The sequence below is a fragment of the Octopus bimaculoides genome, chromosome 14 (genome assembly GCF_046866305.1).
Source record: "Octopus bimaculoides isolate indiv1 chromosome 14, ASM4686630v1, whole genome shotgun sequence".
Lineage (NCBI taxonomy): Eukaryota > Metazoa > Mollusca > Cephalopoda > Octopoda > Octopodidae > Octopus > Octopus bimaculoides.
In genome coordinates this window covers 153,932-170,521 of record NC_142941.1, presented here as the reverse complement: position 1 = coordinate 170,521, position 16,590 = coordinate 153,932, and the positions used below count along the sequence as shown (strand labels likewise).

At 38.5% G+C, this 16,590-nt stretch overlaps 1 long non-coding RNA gene across 5 annotated transcripts in view; it reads left to right on the top strand.

The window, feature by feature from the left end:
* The window catches only part of LOC149132554 (uncharacterized), a 299,591-nt gene that overhangs the window by 134,865 nt on the left and 148,136 nt on the right, over positions 1-16,590 (top strand). Inside the window, exon 3 of one of the 5 annotated variants that reach the window (XR_016244137.1) lies at positions 4,506-5,223. The exons of the other annotated variants lie outside the window; for them this stretch is intronic. This is a non-coding gene — a long non-coding RNA (uncharacterized LOC149132554). Of the gene's footprint in view, positions 1-4,505; positions 5,224-16,590 lie in introns of those variants that run through there. 5 annotated transcript variants of the gene reach the window in all.

Genomic DNA, 16,590 nt, shown 5'->3' with positions numbered 1-16,590 from the left:
CATTCTCCTTAATAATGTATCCACCCTCACCCTGTATGTCTTTTTTCTTTAATTTTTTTCCGAGTTCCGCTTCATCAACTGATGCTATCAAGATGTGTACTGAGCCTCCAAAGCAAGCGATTGTAAACGGGTGGAGTAAAAAAAAAAAAAAAGAGAAAAGAGAAAAGTAACGGGGTGTGAAGGGCAACATTTAAATCATACAGCCGCCGCTACTAAAGGGCTTGCTGGGTGCTGAAGTGTGTGTGTGTGTGTGTGTGTGTGTGAAAGATAGATAGATAGCGAGAGAAAGGGTACGCTTGCTTATACTGATTAAAAACACCTGATTTCAGAAATATTTTCTGCTTTTATCATGTTTGTGTTGTTTTTTTAAATTTTTCCCTGCAGTTATTGTTAAAATGATGCTTGCACTTTTCACAGAGAAATATATTTTCGCTGCGAAGCAATTTAGGATGCAATATAAATCATTTCACTGCGCTTACATCACTAGGATATGACATGAACACCACAACTTCTTCGATCTCCTTTTAAAACATCATAATTTTGTAAATCACAGCTTTTACTCATTTCGACTTCAATCAATCCAGTGTTGACAACATAGATTGCAAACCCTCACCACCACCACCACCGATGTGTAATTGTCCTTTGTAATTTTATTTATTTTTCATTCTTGCATCAAAGACACAACACCATTCTTTGCTCTTTGAGGTCTGCAATGTTGCCAAACACACCATTCCTTCCAGTGTCTGCAAACGGTACTATTTGGTGCTGTTACTGAACTGAAAACGATTCGTATAGAATGTTGGTTGTACCTAATTGAGGTTTTTTTTTTTTTTTAACTGCGTCTAATGCTGTGCATTCTTGTATGGTTTCTATGCGTTTGTTCGTATTTCTTTTTATTATAGCTCGTGCCCTAATTATTATTTGTAATCTTTTCACTTTCATGGCTCACATCACTGTGGCTGGGTCGTTGTCATGAACTGTGTTATGGGTTAGGGTATTAAGCGCAATTTAAATGATAAACACACATTCACACACGCACATTGGGGGTGGGGGATGTCGATGTTATGTGTGTGTGTATCTGTATTAATGCATTCCGATGGAAAATTTGATATATGCCAATGCAGATAACTTAGCTATTCCATAAATACAGATTGATAGAATTATCAGGCTGAAATCGATATGATCGGCTCTTGAAGGCAGTATCCCATCATGACCGCAGGACAATAATTGAAACCAGTAAAATACTTAAGTAGTAATAGAACACACGCAAACACACACGTGTTAATGCAGTGTATTTTAGATGTTGACCTCTGTTTATACATACAGTGTTGGGTAGATATTGATTTCAAAGTTTGGCACAAGGCCAGCAATTTCGGTGAGGAGTTAAATCCATTGCATCGACCCCAGTACCCAACTGGTACTTATTTTATCGATCCCGAAAGGATGAAAGCCAAAGAGCGTAAAGACAGACGACATGCCGGTAGGTACTTTGCCCGGCGTGCTAACGATTCAGCTCGCCAATGGCTTCTGTTGGTTAAATATTGCCTGCAATTCTCTACAACACAATATAACATTGAAGCAAAACACTGTTCACCACCTCCAACAATTTATTAACTTATTAAATTAAACTTATTTCATCAACTGTCTCTTTAAATAAATATAAAAATTGTGGTAAATTATCTCTTTGAAGAAACTGCCTACATTAAACATAGATGCAGGTTTGGGCTGTGTGATAAGGAAGTTTGTATCGAAATCACGCGATTTCGGATTCAAGCCCTCTCTACAGTACCGTGGGGTATCTTCACCCATAGGTTCGTGTTGACAAAGCTTCCTGAATGGAATTTAATAAACGGGAACTGTGCGAAAGCTCGTCTGAGAGACTGTAACTGTTGTTTGGTGGTCGACTAAACAACGCCACCTACCCTTGGGTGAATGGCGGGGGTGGGAGTTAATAGAGCCCACTTACTGACACGAATGAGTTTTTTTTTTTCTCACAGTCACTGAAACCCTAAAAAAGGGTCATGGGTGCTGGCCACACTAACCCTTTCACTAATCTGTTTTTATTGAACGTAAATTTGAACATTCTACAACGTATTACGAGAACAAACAATTCTTGTGCATTATGGTAGCCAATCAGACCTGACATCTACCCGTCATAGACTGACTTTAATCTCATTCATTATCGTCTTTCTTTCATCAATATCGGGATTAATCTTGTGAAGTTATTGTGAATGCGCGCGCGCGCGTGTAAATGTAAGTTGCTGTGTGTATACAAATTAGTGTGTATATGTATGTATGCGCAATAGTATTTTGTGCATGGTTTTGTGTACGCGCCCTTGTGTGTCTGTGTGAATCTACGTGTGATTATGTTTTCTACGGGTATACACACACACACACACACACACACATAATAATAATTAAGCCTCTATATCTTTATTTAATAGTATGATAGAGAAACGACTTCCGGTCAGTTTGCCAAAAAATTGTGAGTCACCGTCCGGCAAACTTGTTTTTCCTCTACCAGCAAATTTTTGTGGTGGCCACGTCATCCCTGTTTACTTGCCAAATATATTCCTAAAAGATACACCACGACATCTTTTCTCGTTGCATTTGGAATTTTGACAAAATTTCCAAATATCTCACCACTTCGCTCTCCCCTTTTTCCCTTCTTCCTTTCTTTCTTTCTTTGTCTCACTCTCCGCTATTTTCTATTCATTCTTCAACTTGTATTCATTGCTTTTCTTATGTATGTATGCATGTATGTATGTGTGTATGTATGTGTGTATGTATGTATGTGTGTATGTATGTATGTATGCATGTATGTGTGTGCATGTGTGTGTGCTAACTTTCCTTTTCCAATTCTTTAAATTCTTCTTAAAAATAAAATAGGTTATTTCTAACAAAAAAAGTTACATCTCTGGAATTTACGTGGGGACAAACACAGACACAAACACACACACAACACACACGCACACACACATATACATATATATATATACATATATATGACGGGCTTCTTTCGGTTTCCGTCTACCAAATCCACTCACAAGGCTTTGGTCAGCCCGAGGCTATAGTAGAAGACACTTGCCCAAGGTGCCACGCAGTGGGAATGAACCCGGAACCATGTGGTTGGTAAGCAAGCTTCTTACCACTCAGCCACTCCTGCGCCTATGACAAAAAAAGAAAAGCTTGTCATTGACTAATATTTTGTTTATTTAGACAGGTAAGCAGTGGGGTGGGAGGCAACTGTAGACATGTTTCCGTTTTATTGGATCCTCCTCAGAGAACTAGAGACTTCATTACGTTTAATGAAGAAATGATGAGAGAATCACTAAGTCAATAGACTTGGGTTGATGTAATAAGTTAGAATTATTCAGGAAATATGCAAAACAGCCATTTTGGTAAGAAAAGCTGTGTGTCTTGTTGCCAAAGACGAAATATTAAAAAAATAATATCAATTTGTTATTTATATTTAAGTAGAAAAAGTGCAAAATTTCTCATTTTTAAAGATAAAAGGAAGAAGTAAAGTGAAAAATGATTTTTCGAAGTAATAAATAAATGTTAAGCTGAAGTTAATTAGTGTAAAATGAAACTTTAGCAGAAGATCTTTGTGTTGGAAGAGAAGCATTCTTGACTGAGCAAGGAGCTGAGGTGGGAGGGTGGGGGTGTTAGGGAACCACACGCATACCAACGGAGATAAAGGCAATCAGCACTAATTCGTAGTGCCAGCCGACTTTGTGTAACTTCTCAAGCAGAAGAGTCCGCATGTGTTATAGATGTAGTACGTATGTTCGCACGCACGCACACACACACGCACACACACACACACACACACACACTTTCCTCTCTCTCTCTCTCTCATATTTTATAACTAACGTATTCAAGCATATGTATAAGTGACATCTGGATAGAAGTCTATGAGTGTGTGCGCGTGCATATCTATATGAGTGAGTGTAGACTTGAATAAATATACATATATGTGTATGTATGTACGTGCGCACGCATATATATATATATATATATATATATACACACACACATGCATAAACATACACACACAGACGTGCGCGCGCGTGCGTGTTTGTGTGTGTTTTTGTTTTAGTATAAACAAATTTGCGCTAAATCCTCTTAAATCTTTATTTCCTTAATAACCTCACTTTAAAATTTCTTCCATTTTATGTTTTCATTCTTTTCTTCTTCAGTTGTTGTTTTTGTTGTTGTTGTTATTATTATTATTATTATTGTTATATCATCATTATTATTATTTATATTGTTTAACAGTGCGTTACGTAGTTTTGCTGCTCTGCTAATCTGAAAACAATTGTTAGTTTATCAATTTACGAATTTATTGTTCTGTTTTTGTTGCGCATCTGATTTGGGAAGAGATCATAAGAAGAACGAGAAAGGGAGAAGTATGGTCATTTCGTTTTTCAGCCCCAATAAGGGGCCAAATCTATTAAAAGAATTTGGTAACAAATAAAATCTTTAAAAATCATCGCTTCTAGAAATGTCATGTGACAAAGAGGAGTGGACAGTAAGAGGAAATACAACTTAAATGGAGGAAAGAATAGAGGAGACACTCACTTTCGTTGTTACAAATAAAGTCTTGTCTTCTCTGGTCCGAAGTTTGGCAAAAAATATTAGCAACAATGAAACAAACTCCGCCGCCATCGTCGCGCCTAACGATAGCAGCAAGAACAGCAAAGATTAAGAAAACAGCACAACTACAACCATCACAACGACCAGTAGTGCAGTAATAGGTGCGTTTAAATGGAAACAATTAGTGGATCAATTATTAGCAAGCACAACAGCAACACCACCGCATCGTCCTCACCATTCTCAAACGTAATAGTTTTTTGTCAGCACCATAAACAAGTCAATGTGGTTCACCAAAGTTGATCCTGGTTGAAATATTCACTTTACAAATAAAGAGAACTTCTAGCATTGGAGACTTACGGCCTTCTACCATTTCATTGCCAAGATGGAGTAAGAACGAGTCCATAGGAGGTGAGGAAAACAGTCAAGTAATTCTGGTCCTCCACCGAGAATTTCTTATTGCTATGAATTGGTGGGTAACCATGGTGATATTCAGCATTATGTCACATGACATGATTCATTAAACGAAGATCATCTCAACATAGATTAAGAGATTGTCAACTGGAGACCAGCTTTCCTAGCAGAACAACGGTGCAGATGATGCTGATTCTCGAATACATCTCAAAGATTTTCGAGTCCATTTTTTTGAAGAGCGAAGATTTAATAAACGTTAAGGTGGAAGACTGGAGAGGGAGGAGTTACACCAATCACCACAAGATTTACTTCAGGCAATGAAGTAAAAAAAAAAAACTCATTTTCTACCAACCACAACATCATCAACAAATGCAGTAATAACGAAAACCACAATCAAGACATCGAAGAGGAGTACCACAATTTCGAAAGAGAAAGTAGAAATGGGAACTTCCCGTCCCCGGTACTGCACTAACGTGAGCAAAAGCAACATTCATTCTTTAACCAACCATTAAGGCGGCGAGATGGCAGAAACGTTAGCACGCCGAGCGAAATGCTTAGTGGTATTTCGTCTGTCTTTATGTTCTGAGTTCAAATTTCACCGGGGTCGATAAATTAAGTACCAGTTGCATACTGGGATCGATCTAATCGAATGGCCCCCTCCCCTCAAATTTCGGACCCTGTGCCTAGTGTAGAAAAGATTCTTTAACCAACTATTAACCACTTCTCCCGGTTTCTCGTTAAATGTCGAGGACAAAGAAGAAACTAGAACATGGCAAACCATCGTAATGAGACGCAGGCGAGAAAACAATCAATAATCGTTCGCATCACAAATACAGAAAAAATTGATAGGACACCAATGAGTTGGAAGACTAGTTGCCAGCCGCAGTACCACCGGCATCACTTTCAGAACACCACCGCTACAATAACTGATGATGATGATGTTGATGATAATAACAATAACAATAATAATAATAATGCCCTGGTGTAGTACCAGGCAGTGGCTCTCATGGCTTTTGAGTGTTATCATCTAGGGGTTTGAATAATTCACCCCTGGAAATATTGGTGTTTCGTTCACCACCCTTAAACAAACCTTATTCAGGGACCTCTTGAGTTGGATGGGCTACTCGACCTGAAAAAAAGTCTAACTGGGCCCCACCTGCAAGGTCATGTGCTGTTAATCTTGGTATGAGATCACTATGTCGTGCACATATGGTTGTGATGCATGTGCCTGGTGTACCCTTATCAGACGGGTAGTCCTGATGGGTGTATTGGGCTTCATATATCTGTACCACCAGTGTCACTTTCATGGCATGCGTAGCTCTCTTACATAATAATAATAATAATAATAATAATAATAACAATCCTTTCTTTATTGACCATAATGGTTACACAGAAAAACAATGGTTAATACAACACAAAGGACAGTGGGGATTTACATATACTGCGTATAACGAGTAAAAAAAAAAGCAAGAACAATTAACAATAAAAATTCGAACTATAAAATTGGCCAAAAGGGAGGGAATCTTCACCCAGAGTGCAACATCTAGTACACCTCGGGTGAGCGCCCCTTCTCCCTCTGGCCTACAGGCGCATGCTCAGAATACGGCTATTCACATGGACCTCCCCCCCCCCATTCACCCACCTTGAAACAAAGTTACTAGGGGTAGGGCAGCCTTTTCCTCTCTACCTTCATCTCCCTTTTCACGTGGAACTTCAAAAAGTTGAGGAGGCATCTGAGGTGCATCTGGCGTTCGGGGAAACCAAAATGTATGGGGTTCCTCGGTTGTCCCTGTAAGGAACTTTCCCTTTTGGGGCAATTTTATTGTTGAATTTTATAGTTAATTATCATTGCTATTTTATTATTTACTCGATTTTTGTGTTAAACTCCACATGTCGCCAGTTTTGTATTGTCCCTATTTGTTTTGTATTCGACCCGCCCTTGTAGCCAATAAAAAAAACGATTATCATTATTATTATTATTATTATTATTATTATTATTATTATTATTATTAAGAGGCGAGCTGGCAGAATCGTTAGCACGCCGGGCGAAATGCTTAGCGGTATTTCGTCCGCTGTCACATTCTGGGTTCAAATTCTACCGAGGTCGACTTTGCCTTTCATTCTTTTGTGATCGATGAACTAAATAGTAGTTACGCACTGGGGTCGATGTAATCGACTTAACCCCACCCCAACAAATTTGAGGCCTTGCGCTTCCAGTAGAAAGATTTATTATTTAAGACGTCGCACAGTATCCAATATCGTGAAGTTGTTGATTGAAGATATTATGTCTATTGGGGGTTTGTACCGTTTGTCAAGTCACAACAAAGACCTCAAACAGACAGTTCTTTATGCAATATGCAGGCAGTTCCAAGTAATGCCGACTTTTGCAATACGTCTAGATTGTTGGATACTTCTAAGGTTTTCAGGTGGTTTTTTTTTTTCAGCTTGGGTGGTATTGAACCCAATGCTCCGATTACAATAGGGACAACCTTTATATTTGACTCTCATAGCTGCCACATCTTAGTAATCTCAATTCTCAGGTCTCCATATTTACCAGCCTTTTCTCTTTCTTTCATGATGATATGTCGATCTCCTGGCATTGCTACATCAATTATTAGGCATTATTCTTTGTCTCTCGTTGTTGTTGTTGTTATTAAGGCGGCGAGCTGGCAAAATCGTTAGCACACCGGGTGAAATGCTAAGCGGTATTTCGTCTACCGCTTCGTTCTGAGTTCAAATTCCGCCAAGGTTGACTGATTTTGCCTTTCATCTTTTCAGGGTCAATAAATTAAGTATCAGTGAAACACTGGGGTCAATATAATCGACTAATCTCCTCCCACCAAATTTCATACCTTGTACCTCCTGTAGAAAGGATTATCAATAATGTTAATACGCCAACTTGTTGTTTTTGTACATCCGTACCTGTGGTGTGTGTCACACTTACCTCAAAGGAAGTGAGTAGCGGAGCGGGAGAGAAGAGGACAGAGAGGAAGTGAGAGTGAGATTCAACCTCACACACAAGGCTGGTCTCTTTGAATTACAGCTACAATTCATTTTTGCCAGCTGAGTGGACTGCAGTAAGGTGAAGTAGAGTACCTTGCTCAAGAACACAGGCGCTGCAGGGAATCGTACTCATGACTTTACAATCGTGGGCCGAATGCCCTTAACCACTGAGCCACGCACCTTCACTCTCTTAACCGTAGAGAAAAGGAGTGAAGCGACAGAGAAAGGAAAGCATCGGCCATTTACAATGACAATTAGACTGAAATACGATCGATTTTTTCGAGCTTCTTTACTTTTAACAACGAAGAAAGACATTTAGTAATGAATGGAGGGAAAGTCTTTCAGGTGTTTAGGTTTTCATTCTGGGAGTTCTAGAACGATCAAGTGTTAGTTCTCTCTTCTTTCCTCCCCCTCCCCCGGTACTTATTCGCCTCCTTTCATAGTTCTCCATGTCTTTTAGTTGGGGAGAAAGACCATGTTTTTTTCAGGCATGTTTAACGTTTCTCTACAAACTACAAACGAGCCCCTAACTCCCTTCCTTTTTTTTTCATACAAAAACTAATGCAAATTTCGAACGGGGTATAACTGTGAAAAGAGCCCAGAAAAATGGGTAATACCCCCTACAAAATGGGTGGGGGAGAAAAGTTGCTAACAAATGGCTCCACCAAATCCAACTCTATACTTTAAAGAGTGTCTTCTACTACAGCCTCAGACTGACCAAAGCCTCGTGAGTGGATTTGGTAGACGGAAACTGAAAGAAGCCCGTCATATATATGTGTATGTGTGTGTGTGTGGCTATTTGTCCCCCACCCCCACCACCACCATTGCTTGACAACCGATGTTGGTGTGTTTGCGTCTCTGTAACTTAGCTTTTCGGCAGAAGAGGCTGATAGATTAAGCACCAAACTTACAGGGAATAAGTCCAGGGGCCGATTTCTTTAACTAAAGGGCTGTGCTCCAGCATGGCCATCGTCAAATGACTGAAAGAAGTAAAAGAATAAAAAGAATACCAGAAGAATGTTCCGTACCACTAAACCAAGAAGGTTCTTTGAATATCTACAATGTATTTTAAGGTTAAATAGTAATTCTGTTCACGTTTGCGTAACTGAGATATTTTGGTTGGGTTATATAGTTATCGGTTTTACACTTCTTTCTATATTCTGTAACTATTGCAATATAGAAACATTTATCATGGCACCAGCACACAATTTGCATATACTTACAGCGCTTTCCATAATGTTAAGGTGATGCCAACCATTTTCTCGAATCAAAGCTTAAGACTACAAATGTATAGTCTCTTTACTTGTTTCAGTCATTTGACTGTGGCCATGCTGGAGCACCACCTTTAGTCGAACAGATCGACCCCAGGACTTATTCTTTGGAAGCCCAGTACTTATTCTACCGGTCTCTTTTGCCGAACTGCTAAGTTACGGGGACGTAAACACACCAGCATCGGTTGTCAAGCGATGTTGGGGGGACAAACACAGACACGCAAACATATACACACATACATATATATACATATATACGACGGGCTTCTTTCAGTTTCCGTCTACCAAATCCACTCAAAAGGCTTTGGTCGGCCCGAGGCAATAGTAGAAGACACTTGCTCAAGGTGTCACGCAGTGGGACTGAACCCGGAACCATGTGGTTGGTAAGCAAGCTACTTACCACACAGCCACTCCTACGCCTCCGAGACAAAAAAAATGCAAAAACGCAGGCAACTAGAAGCAACCGACTTCTTTCCGGCCAGAACTTTCATAAATCCAACTGGAAAAATATTGAAACAGTCCTGGAACATAACCGGCCTAACAGTCTTTCTCTGCAGAATATCAGCATAAAGCAGTTTATGACAATCATGCAGGGCATATGCCACACATTTGTTCCAGAGAGAATTTCAAACCGACAGAAAAACATAAATTCCAGAAATAGGAAAATTCTAATGAGAAGACAAGCAAAGATCTCAAATCGTCCAAATGGGCTACTAACGGAAAGTGAGGAGTCCGATTTCGAACGAGCCTTGCCGAAGATGGTAAAACATGTTCAAAGAAAATGACTCACTGACTGCGGACCCCCAAGAGATAAGTAAATTACTGAATTTGCAATGCAAAAGTGTTTCACAACTTTGGCAGAAAACTAGCAAATAAATATGCCAAACAAGTTCATTGACATCACATCCCTACACGAAGGGATGGTAATTATCGATTACATCGAAATAAAATAAACTGATGTAATATCAGCCATTGATTATTCCCATCAATTCTGAAAAATGTAAAGATTACTGCAAACCCTCTTCCAACGCTTAGAAAGTTAAAGAAGGGCATAATATGTTCTAACCATAAACGAGGAAGCAGAGAAGAAGCTAAAAATTATAGACTTGTCTCTCTCTCTAGCCTAACACATTGGTAAAATCAAAGTAAAAAAAAAAAAAATCAAAAACCCTTGATATGATTGATCGCAGCATAGTTGGAAAATTGAGAGAGTGTTTACATGACTTTCTTAAAAGATAGTGCCCTCCAATGGAGCCCTATCCGAAGAGACGTTAATAATGGGTGGAGTGCTTCAGGGAATTGTCTTGGAGTCGCTGCTGTTTGTGGAAGCTCTCTCAGACATGACATCAGTTATACAAGCAACCATTCTTACTATCTTGGCCGACGTTACAAAAGTTGCACAGCCAAGAATCTTCTTGATACTAATCTTCAACAGAAAGATCTAGATGCCGTATATAAATGAGCTGAAGAAAACAACGTAGTTCTATGCAGGGCAATTACAAGCTCTCCGCCAACTTGTGCTAAAGTACCGAAATAAAAGTACTTTGGAACAAAAGGAGTAGCCATCCTATAATCAACACAATTCGTGACCTGATGATTGATAGGAGTATCGATGTTTAATCTACATATCACCCGGATTGTGGCAATGTGCCTGCGAATGGCTGGATAGATTCTGTGAACTCTGAGAACAAGGTACCAGGAAACTATGCTGGTCCTATGGACTGCAGCTCTCAGTTATGGTCACCCCATAGTCTCAATGTAACAGCGAAATTAGCAGCAATTCAACAGTGCTACACCAGAAACATTACATCAATGAAACACTGGGGTTACTGTAAGAGACTAAAAAATTATGACTCTACTCCCTGGAGTGAAGATTGGAGAAATATGCAATGATACACCTATGAAAGAAGTGGAGGAGGCTGGCATCAGCAGTTTTATCAGACCCCGATGAGGACGCCACAGCACTGTTCCAAGGATCCCACCCATCCCGTCTAGAGTAAGGACGAAGTACGGCAATAACTTAGAATTCAAAAGCCCACAGATCTTTAATATAGAGACAAAATCATGAGATCTACATGGAGTAGGGACAGATGTTTTCAAGAAATACCTTGAAGTTTTGCTGTCCCAAATAACAGATGAATCTACATCACAGCAAGAAACGTTAACGAGTGCAACAATATCAAACACCCTCCTCCACCAAAAGCCAATCACGTGAAAATGGCTATTGAAAAGGTTATGATACTGGCGGTGACCCAGGATGGACAAAGGCTTTTGGACTGAAACGCATACAAGAATATATATATATATATATATATATATATATATATATATATATAAATTTTAAATGGTTGCTTATTAGTAATTAGAACCTAAAGGCAAAATTAATAGAGGTCACAAAAGTTGGACTAAAGACAACGATAGAATAAGTAGCAGATTTGAAATTGGAGTTGTGGTGTCGATTTATTCGTCCCTTCAAGGCAGTGCCTCAGCATGGCCGCAGTCAACTGACTGAAACAAGTAAAATAAAAGATGAATGAAAAAAGTATTTAATGCAATCCGTATCTCAGGATATCCTATCGATTGAATATATTATCAACTGACGTGTTGTATGAAGCTGTATGAACACCATTTCAAAAACTTGCAAAAATTTTCTCTCAGAGTTATTTCCCTTGGAATAAGTTATTTCCCCTTACAACTAATTATTTCTTTTTAGTTCATAAACAGAAAGGTATGCACCAGTTTCTTATAATTTAATCGAAGAAAATATATTCGGAGATGAAAAGAGTCTAATTAAATAGTTGACACATTTCTCATTTGTTCGTTAAGTAATTATTCTATCAGGTATTTTAGAATTACGATCTCTAAAATACCAGAATTCACTTTAGATTATGGCCGTCAATCATATGCGGAAGTGGAAGAAAAAAGTTCTTGAAATGTGACAGATGAGCGCTGCGAATGTTGAAATCTTTGGGCAATTTCCTGTAGTGAAATCGGTTAGGGTTTCTTTCTGTCAGGGTCAGTGCATCAGACCATCATAGCACCACCTTTGGCGACTAGTTTTATCTTAATGTCGCCTTGGCCGAGGTGTTTACAGAGTGAAGAGAGTTTTGAATGTGGGGTAATTTAGTTTATGATGGATCGACAGAGAGGAGGGAAACTTCATTTCAACCTTTACAAACTCTCCGAGACCAATGGGCTTCACGTTCTTCAACAATTGCAATTTGACAGTTGTACGGAGAAGCGACAATGGTGGGGGGAGGAAAAGGACTAGTCGTCGTGGGTGGTGGGCATAGTATGCGAAGTAATGTTAGTGAGTGCCTGAGCAGAGGTGACACAAGACTAACAAGGGACTACAAGGGGCAAAGGTCACAACAGTAGCAGTAGAACAACAGATAGAGAGGAGTACATCCGTAGAGAAGAAGTTTTAGAGTGTGTTGGAAATAACTTCAAAGCAATCAAGCAAGTATCTTTTCTTTGATTATCACTTTCTGTGTATAGCAGTAAATACTGTCGAAGATCTCTCTTTGTGTATAAGCAATACCATTCTGGATGTTGAAGTGTTACGTCACTGTGTGTTTCAATCCAGCCTCATATAGGGTTAGTAAGTTCTTTTTTTTTTTTTGTGTGTGAGACGATAAAATACTTTGTCTTTGAAGGGAAATGCCATCCTTATTAATAGGGTGTTTGCTATGTTGGAGGCATGTATTTTTTCCTGGATCATTAGCGATGGTGATTCCGTAGCTATGTGCTGTTCATATTTAGAGGAGATGGAATGTTTTGTTTATGTGTAGTGATTGTTTCTTTATGCTTTTGAAGGGGAGAATATTTTTACTGTCTCAGTAGGTTAGGCTTGAGAGGCGTCTCGCTTGGATGCAGATGACGTTTAGGAGCAGAAGTGAAAGAAGGCAATTGGGTGGGATTGACAGTAAATTGGTTGTTAATCTCTGAGAAGAAATGTGTGAAATCCATCCTTTACATTTATTATTACAAATATTAACCCCTTGCCTGCCACGAGCCCCATTTGGGGATGGGCTAAAAACAGTCTCCCTGCTGGTTGTTCCTTGTATTTGGAGTGAATCGGCTAGGGACCTCATGATCGTAAAATTGTGGTTTTTGATTCCTGGACTTGGCAATGAGTTGTCTTCTTCATTTCACATTGCCCCAGTCCACTCAGCTGGCAAAAAGGATTATTCCTGTGATGGGTTGGCTTTCTGTCCAGTGGGGAGTACATACACCTGAGAATCCAGGAAACTGGATCTCCAGAAGAAGCTATGGTATTCATTAAATTATTTAATGCACTATATATATATATATATATATATATATACACGTGGTTTGATCAATAAATATCGGGACTGTTGCCATAGTAACAAATCTAAAGCACGTAGAGTGAAGCTGTTCTAGCTCTCGTCTGCTGTTTATAGCTGTGCTTGGGAGGAATGTGTGTAGCATGTGATTGTCACATTGACCATGACAGAGAAAATTGAGCAGAGAATCTGCATCAAATTTTGCCAAAAGCTTGGTGATGCTTGCTCAGAGGCTTACGCAAAGTTGTCAAAATGTTTTTATAGTTCTTGGCACAATCAAGATCTTGTGCAACTGAAACCTGAGTGTCTTTTTGATCACCTGAAAGCAGTTTTGGCACAAACTTGGCAGACATGCGTCTCCTACCCAAATCTTCAGTGATAATTGACTGAACTGTAACTAATCTGCACATCCTCTGATAAGTCAAGTTACAAATCGGGTGACAGGTTAAATGTATCACTCAAGCAGTCCCATAGTGGGGTTCAAACCCAGAATTCAATGAATCGGAACAGCTACTGTAAGGCATCCCATTTAATAATCTAGTGATTCCACAAATCTCCCATCCACAAAGAAGAAAGACAAAGTTGACCTCGATCAGATCTGAACTTAGAACATATGAAAATGACATAAATTCCACACAAGAGTTTGTGTGATGCTCTAAACAACTCAACCAATTAATTCCTTTTTAAATGATCCTCATAGAAAATTCGCCACAGCCGCTGTCAATTTGGTTTTTATTGAAGTTTGAGCAGTTTTTGTTGAGATCAAACTAATTATGTTTAATTATGTAGAATTGATTACTGTTTTTCTTATAATTGATTAAGCCACTAGTTCTACAGAACTCTGGTCAGTGATTGCTGCAAAATAGCTAATTAAATCATTAGAACTAAAAGTATTACTACACAATACTATGCAAAAGCTATGCCTGCTTCGACTAATCCTTTACTCCTATACTGGTTCAAGGTACACTGCCACCCAGTCATTCTCACTTTCACATGGACACCATCAAATATATTTCAACAGTCCAGACAGGTTTTGTATATTTATTTTCTTTGTAGCATTATTTCACTGAATCAATTTAATGACATATAACCAATCTTGCAGATAAACTCTCAATTATTCGATCTATCTGTCTATACTGTTTCTAACAATAATTTTTGAATGATACAGTAATTAGTATTTAATCATAATCAAAAACTAAGGAGAAGTTAAATCAAGTGAAATTACAATCATGTTGAAAAAAAATGCCGATTGTGTTAGTGACAAATTTGGGCAAGAGAATGCTAAAATTTAAAATGGTAAATACTGTGACGACACTGAACATGTTTCAGTCTTATCAGACCCCCCCCCCACTCTGTGAAATACTGTCTAGCACAATCAACAGATCAAGAATGAATTAAAAATAGACAGAGATTTTGTGTGAATGTCCAAGATGAGGAAATCTGATCGAGGTCAACTTCTTTCTTCTTTGTGGATGGGAGATTTGTGGAATCACTAGGTTATTAAATGGGATGCCTTACAGTAGTTGTTCCAGTTCTTTGAATTCTGGGCTTGGACCCCACAGTGGACTGCTTGAGTGATAGATTTAACCTGTCACAAGAACCCCATATCTGTTATGTAAAGCATTAATGCGTTTCAAGATCGAATTCTCATAAAGAATTCATGTTTCCTTAAAAATTTATAAATTCTTGACTTTTCTTGAAAAATTTTTATTCAGGAGGGAGGCATTTTTTTTTTTTGTTTATTCCTTTTGGAAAAGATCAACAGAATGATGACTGCATCTCAAGATATAACAGAAACTTCAGCATTTTGTTTGATATTTAGTTTATATATTTGATAATACATTTATATATTTCATTGCTAGTCTTATCTAATATCTCTTAAAAACTACCATCGTTCAAATTTCTTCAACCTAATATTATTCCTGTCAAGAAAATTTATTTGTGGACATATTAAATATTCAACACTGAATTCCTCGACAATCAATATCATGATTTTTAAAACCACAATTTTGGATGACAATTCGATTCCGAATGGACTTTAGTTTCGCCACGGAGTTGTTTCCCTTTACTAGTTGTTATTACTTTATTTGCTTAGCGTTGATGACAGGCAAAGTGATCCCAATAAGCATTTTTCGTTGACAACAACTGAATCAATGGAGGTGCTTTTCTCTGGTCACTCTTATTTATCAGAAATAGAAATCAAATCTCGCTCAAATCACATCTTTTTTTTTTTTTTTTAAATGGAGACGTTCGTCTTCGCTATACGATGCTTGAATGAAATATAAGGATGGCTACAACTGGAATGTCATCGGGATTATGATTATGTCAGCAGGATTAGAAGAACAAGAACAACGATATGCGTTCGATATAGCAGTGAAATACCTTCAGATCCCAGCCTATTACTGATGGCTGCATTATACATAAAGATAATATGGTTGTTGTTGGAACAATTCTATTGAATTAGAGCCAAATGGCAACTTGGCGAGGCAGAAATGACATTTCAATTTTATTGCTTTTTTTTTTTTTGATATATAATAATATTCTTAAGAATTGCATCGTGAATGGACGTTTCCAATGAATCGATTCCCAGTTTTCTACATTCCTCATGGTGACACTGTTAAAGGTGTGTCTGTGTCACGCGACTGAAACCATCGAACAATTTTTTCGATGCAGCCATTTATTAGTTTTCTCGCAAATTCTGTATATCTTTTGTGCGCGCTTCAGTCATTAGAATGTGGCCATGCTGGGGCACTGCCTTCAAAGGTTTAGTCGTGAACTTGAGGCAGATTTGGCCGCAAAAAATAGCAGCCAAAATCTCCATCACATATCTGCAAATATACCTAAACTATAAGTACTTTTACTATTGATCTCTTTTTGACCCACAGCCAACAGGTTGTAGAGTCGTTTAAGTAAATAAGGGATTAAGAAATAATGCATGAAATCCCTCCCACGCTTATTTCTTAATCCCTTATTGACTCTAATAACTCTGCAACTATGTT